Consider the following 7,644-nt stretch of genomic DNA (forward strand, 5'->3'; position numbering starts at 1 on the left):
AAAATAAAACTTTTATTTTATTTAACTTAAATATTTTTGTTTATGTATTCCCATGATAAGTACCATGTGTATTTAAAAATATAACTTTTTTTCTTATTTAGCTTAAAAATAGAACTTCCCTCTTAAGTTTATTAAAGAGAAGAAAATTTATGAGAAATCAAAATAAAATAAACATAAGAATTAGTCAAATAAATTCATAAATAAAAATTATATTTATATAGTATAATTTTTTAATAGAAAAATATGTATAATTATCATAAAAATAAGGAGTAGTAAATATTATTCTACATGGTATTAAAAAAAATGTAAATATACATAAATATGAAAAATGATGTATAAAAAGGATTTAAAGAGACATATTTGTCATTTACCTGTTTTACCCCGGGATAAGTTATCCCGGTAGTACTATACCACCCAATGTGTGGGATAACTTATCCTGACACTAATTCATAATCCTGGGATAAGTTATCCCAAGTTTTGCAACCAAACAACGAAATAAAGGATACTTAAAATTTATACTGAGATTAACTCCCCTTATCCATCACACCAAACGACCCCTCACATTAGAAATTAGAATTAGGGTTGATGATAAGCTTGTGTTTGAAATCATTATTTCATAATTTATTTATTTTTTAAATATAATTTAAATTTAAAATTATAATTTATTTTTAAGAAAATTAAAAGTTTGTCATACATTTATATTTGATATAAAAATTATTTATTTGTCATTTCATAATTTTTTTATAAATAGTTGGTCCACAATATTTGTCATTTCATAAAATCAATGCATAAATTAACATATTATTTCTTTTTTACCCCTGTGAGTTAATAGTCTTGAAAATATATATTTGATCAACTTAGAAAAGCTAAATGATTCATGTTCATTGGTTAAATTAATTAATCAAAATAAATTAATTCATATTCATTGATTGAAAACTTGAGTTCCAAAAAAACTAAATAAGGATAGAAGGGTAAAATTACATTATTTCTTAATACAAGTGCAAAGTAAAAATGTGACATATAAAAAAGAACGAAGGGAGTATATGAATGATTGGACATTTGGTCACCATAATTATGAGCATACCCCACGCATCTTTCATTATTATGTCTATTACATTTAGAAATTAGAATTAGGGTTGATGATAAGCTTGTGTTTGAAATCATTATTTCATAATTTTATTTTATTTTTAAATATAACTTAAAATTATAATTTATTTTTAAAAAAATTAAAACTTTGTCATACATTTATATTTGATATAAAAATTATTTATTTTAGTTGGGTCTGCTATGTAAAGATAAATAAAAAGTATGAGTAAATGCTCCCTCTGTTTAACGATAGTTGTTCATTGACACACCCAATAAATAAAGGGGTAATATTATTATTTTATTCTTTAACGTTATTAAATTTAATGCTTTAATAAATGTGTTAGATGATAAATAGTATTTAATAACAAGAGTAAAATAGACACAAAAGATAAATTATCTCTTGATTTTCTAAATTGGACAAATATTATTTGACAATTATATTTAGTATAGTGAACAACTATTATTGAACGGAGAGAGTATGTACAATTTGTTAGGCAATGAGAATACATACCTATATCATTTGTTAAACAACGAGAGTACAATGTATCATTTTTTTAACGAAATCTATATATACTAGTTATTAGGTTCCCGCGCCAGCGCGGGCCCAATATATATTACTTCCTCCGTCTCATTTTATGTGAGGTAGTTTGATTCGCCACGGAGTTTAAAAAGAAATGAAGACTTTTAAAACTTGTGATCCAAAATGAATGATATAAATTTGTATGACTGTAAATTATTTCATTAAGGGTAAACTAAATATTTTATAATCAAATTGTTATTTAATATAGAAATGTGACATTCTTTTGGGACTGACTAAAAAGGAAAGTAAATAACATAAATTGGGAGTAGTTCTTTGTTTCAATTTATGTGACACCGATGAAATTTGGAGAGTTATATAATTTTTTGTATGTGATTTTGTTAAATATATTTTGAAGTTGTTAATTTATTGTGATTTATAGCACTTCTTATATCATTTTCAAATAATATATATTACTCTTTCTGTTCCATTTTATGTGACGTAGGTACTTTTACGAAACTCAACTAAATTTCTTATATGATTCTTAAATATTTTTAGTTGTTATTTTACTTTAATTTACGTTACTTTTTATGTTATTTTCAAACAAACTTCTTATGTTTCAATATGGAATTAAAGAGTCAATAAAATTTCTTTTATGATTTTTAATTATGTTTTTTTAATATCTTATATTATTACATTGTGATTTTAAGTACTTTTTATGTAATTTTTAAATCTAGAACAAATTAAAAGAAAAACAAGGAAAAATTTAAATGAAGAAAGTACTAAAATTTTCAAATAATCATATTTCTATATTAAAATGTTAAAAACTTTAAAACTCCACATATATGCAGAAAATCATATACGGAAGACAAAATAATTTTTAAAATATATATTAAAGCTCTTTCTAATAATATCACATATTTATTCTATTTTTCAAATAATATATATTTCTCACTCAATCTCAATTACGCAGTACATATGAAATTTCGAGAGTTAATCAAATTCTTAGTACTATTTTAAACTATATTTTAGTACTATTTATATAATTTTCAAATAATATATGTTACTACTCTATTATATTATGCAATACATGTGAAATTTCAAGAATTAACCAATATTTTAATATTTTAAAATGATTTTTAGTACTATTTTTGTAGTAAATAGAGGAAGTTGAAGAAGAAGGGCAAATCGGTCAATTGACTGACTAACCCTAAGCTCCTAAACATTCTCACTTCTAAATGCAAGCACGGGCACAATATCCGTTAAATTGTTAATTATTATGATTTATAATATTTTGTACATTATTTTCAAATAATATATGTTATGTATTTTAAATACTTTAAGTTGTGATTAATAATATTCTTAACGTAATTTCAAATAATATATGTTACTCCATTTGTCCCAATTTATGTGACACATGTGAAATTTTGAGAGTTAATATGTTTTTCAAATATTGTAAGTTGTTAACTATTGTGGTTTATGGTATTCTTAATGTAATTTTTCAAATAATATATGTTATTCCCTTCGTCTTAATTATACAATTCGCGTAAAATTTTGAGAGTTAATCGAATTTGTAATATTTTAAATTTATTTTTTAGTACTATTTAAAAGGAAAAATTAAAATATAATGAAAGAGGAGTGTATAAAAGTAGGTGGGCCATCTTTGTGATAGGTGGGCCATCTTCAAAAACAAAATATAAAAGCAGGTGGGCCATCTTTGGTGCCACGTGTCGAAAGAAGAGTGAATTTTATTCACTCTTCTTATATAGTAAAATAATAATTTAAAAGGAAAAAATTAAAATATAATTATACAATTCGCGTAAAATTTTGAGAGTTAATCGAATTTGTAATATTTTAAATTTATTTTTTAGTACTATTTAAAAAGGAAAAAATTAAAATATAATGAAAGAGGAGTGTATAAAAGTAGGTGGGCCATCTTTGTGATAGGTGGGCCATCTTCAAAAACAAAATATAAAAGCAGGTGGGCCATCTTTGGTGCCACGTGTCGAAAGAAGAGTGAATTTTATTCACTCTTCTTATATAGTAGTAATATAGTAATATTCTAAATAATAAAGTTTATTGGGCATATTTGCTTAGAAAAATGTACTATTTAATAGAACTGATCTTTAGTCCCGTGGATAAATAACTCAAACTTCAATATATTGCACTATTTAATCTTCTTATAGCATGACATCAGTTTATCAGATAATATTACACTCTATTTTAACTACTTAAACAAAGTTGGTATACAACCGACCTTCCTCAAATTTTATTTATGAAATTATATTAAAATAATTATATTGAATACACTAACATAATTCTAAATTACTTTTTTCAACTAATCAAAATTGTGAATCGAATAGTAATGTAAATTACAACCACATATGTTGATTTTTAGGGGTGTCAATAGTATGATTCGGTCGATTATTTAAAAAAAAAGTATATTATCTTGTTTTTTAGTTATTTTGTAATATATAATCAAAATTAGATTTTTTAAAACCATTTCAATTATATCGGTTTCTCTTCGATATTGGTAAAGTTCGGTTCATTTTTGCTTTATTTTTTACTTTTAAATAGCACCTCAAAATATACTACTATTAACATATTTCTTTCGCAAATATGTTTTAGAAGAAACACTTTAATTTTTCATCAAGAAGACAAGAATGTAAAACTTTGTTGCCGTATTATTTGATTTTAAAGGTCAATTAAGTAAACATTAATTAAAGAGTAAAGATCCAAAGTTATCTAGTCAGTAGAAGCCTAAGACCTAGGTTATATTTATCTTTAAAAATTATTATAAAATATATTTATATATTAAATTTAACGGTTAATATATAAAATATATTTACATACATGTAAGGTTATTCGGTTCGATTCAGAAATTTTTCAATTTTTCTTATTAATTAAAATTGATCATCCCAATTGTTCGGGACGGTTATACACTTGAATAAAAGTCTATGATTTCATTGAAAGAATAACATAAATCTGTTCGATCGATTTTTCATATTCTTTTGACACCCCTGCTGATTTCCGCGGAAAGATCCGGATAGCAGTGACGGTGAGAAACGTGAAAGGCAGGTAACGTTATCACTTATTTTCTCGTGGTTTGCTGCCTTTATCTTTTTCAGCTAATCCAACGTGTCTTTAAGATAAACATTTTTACATTAATCTCAAGTTAGTACGCCTCCGCTCACTTGCTGCTTTTAGGGAAATTGACTATACTCGCTATATTATTGGTCCAGTCAATGCCTCTTCAGAAAATTTGTGGCATATCATTAGCGCGTTGTTACACGCTGCTCGTAATCCCTTGTTCATCTGTCTTCTGATGATTATATTTATGTGACTAAAATGCTTAGTTCTAACCCAATTTATTTAATGGTTGAATAAGAAATAAATTATTTATGTATAAAATTATATAATTTATATGATATTTAATAAGTAGCTAGGAATTAAATTATTTATATTTAAATTTAATATTATCTTTGGTTTATAATTTAAAAATTCATATAAAGTAATACATAAATTCACTCATGTTATAAATACGTTGAATTAAGTGGATTATCCATTGAGTTTATTCATAAATTTATACTTATCATGTATGTGTATTTCCTAGGTGATATGAACCTTTTTTGCGATAACAAAGTACTCCCTCTGTCCCTAATTACTTGTCCACTTTTGAATTGGTACACCTATTAAGAAATCAATTAATGACATAGTGAGTTTACCATTTTATCCCTATTAATTATGAAGTTGCATTTTTCAGAAAAATTAATTAGTCGAGAGTATAATAGGTAAAAAAAATTGGTCTTTTTTTATTTGTCAAAATGGACAAGTAATTATGGACAACTATAAAAGGAAAAGTGGACAAGTAATTAGGGACATAGGAAGTATCTACTAATTTAACATTCAACATGTGATAGATGACACATAAGTTACAAAAAAACTAATGATCATATGAGTTATAAGAAATTAATGACCATAAGAGTTACAAGAATTAATGATCATATAAGTTACAAGAATCAATAGTCATCTTCTATCATAATTTATACCCACTAACATATGCACTTAATATTTTATTTTAATAATAAAATGCATATACACCAACATATTCATATAATAAAAAATAAAAAAATTAGAATGGTATCTTCTTAATTTCGTAAATTAAAAGCATAAGAATTTAATCCATTAATAAAAGCATAACATGAAAATGAATCTTGGCTTAACCCAGGCAATGACGAAGAATATTGAAAAACTATTGAGAAGTTATAATTGTATAGCACATTTTCTACTTTGTACAGTAGAATCTTTCAAGAAAGTGGACAACTTTGTATTTGGAGAAGAATTTTCCAAGAGGGTGAGTTCCTAGTTATTATATATATATATATTTATATATACTAGTTTTTGAACACGTGTATTGCACGTGTATCTATCTAAATTAACATAAATTATTTCAAATTATCATTGTATTAAAAATAGTCTTATAATTAAATTACATAAATATCATTCATTTTCAAACAAAATATAGTTCAAATATTTGGAATCTACTTTTGGATACCAATAGCAAATTAAAACATGACAACAAAGTATCTCTTCTTCAAATGAAATAAAAGAAAATAATATTTAGTACTTTAAAATTCTATAATTATAAACACAAATTAATATATGTATATTCTTATCCCGTATGTTAATTACCTACAAGACGATGTTCAGAGAAAAGAAGAAAGATAAAAATAAAAGGAATTTGATAGCCACTTTTTGAAGTGAATTAAAATAAAATAAAGGCTACAATTAATAATCAATAGTATTATGTTTTATTATTATTAAGGGATCATATCAAGTATTGGATCCTACCAAATTATTTTTTTTAAAAATGAGTTAGAATACAGAAAATAGCATCGACAGAGTGACAACTTAAAATATGAAACGATATCAAAAGTTGAAACATTGAATTTGCCTTTCTCAAAGTGAGACAAAATGATAAATAAATAAGGATAAACATTTATATCATTATTTTTTCCGTAAATTAAAGAAGTTATTAATAATTTAGTCATACGTTACTTTATCCATTTCATATTATTCATCGTGTTTCAATCTTGTACATCCCTTCAGAATTTTTTTTTGATAAAAAATGTATTTTTTTATATTCTATCTTACACACCCCTTACAAAAAATAAAATTAATAAGTAACTAATAAAATCGTAAGAACAAATAAAATAACTTTTTTATTATCAATTAATATAGTACAATAATTTAATCGTTAAAAAGATCAAGTAAATTATAATTTATTTATTTTACAAATTACATCACACAAGTATATTAGTAAAGAGACGTGATCTTATATTTCGATGCATTTACATTCAAAGAAGGAAATTGTGTACTAAAAAAAGCATATCCTCCTTGAAGATCATGCTTTGTTCTTCTTTAAAAAAAGAGCAAAAATAATGCTTTGTTCATCCCTAAAAAAGTTGACCCCCCAAATCTTAGCTTGCACATTCCTTGTATATCACATAATGTTGTTTACTCCAATATTTTTCATATTTATAGATGACAAATATAGGGATAATTCAAAAATTGTAAGAGAATGTGTATAGTCAAGAGTTAGATAAGTGCAAATCATGATATAAATGCATGAGAATATCAACATTTTTTCTTGAATAACGTGACTTTTTGCTAATACATGAACTATATTAAATTGCTTGTAAATTTCAAAATAACCTTTGAAATTCCTAAAAAAGATCTGTTACTTTTTTTGTACATTGAAACATTAATGATTGCGCAATAATTTAGTTTTGAAGCATAAGTTATTAGAGGAACGGTGTTAATTTAGTGAATGAAAAATGGTCATTTAATTTTTTTTAGAAACATTTAATATTTAATTAATTATTTTTTTATAAAAAATAATAATTTAGTATATATATATATATATGATTAAATTAAATATACATATAGATTATAGATGATAAATATTATTAAATTAAACATTTTAGTTAGGAATTAATCTAAGGAAGTGCAAAAGTCATTAACATTTTTATTAAAATAAT

The sequence above is a fragment of the Solanum tuberosum genome, unplaced genomic scaffold, assembly GCF_000226075.1.
Source record: "Solanum tuberosum cultivar DM 1-3 516 R44 unplaced genomic scaffold, SolTub_3.0 scf00087, whole genome shotgun sequence".
NCBI classification, from domain to species: Eukaryota; Viridiplantae; Streptophyta; class Magnoliopsida; order Solanales; family Solanaceae; genus Solanum; species Solanum tuberosum.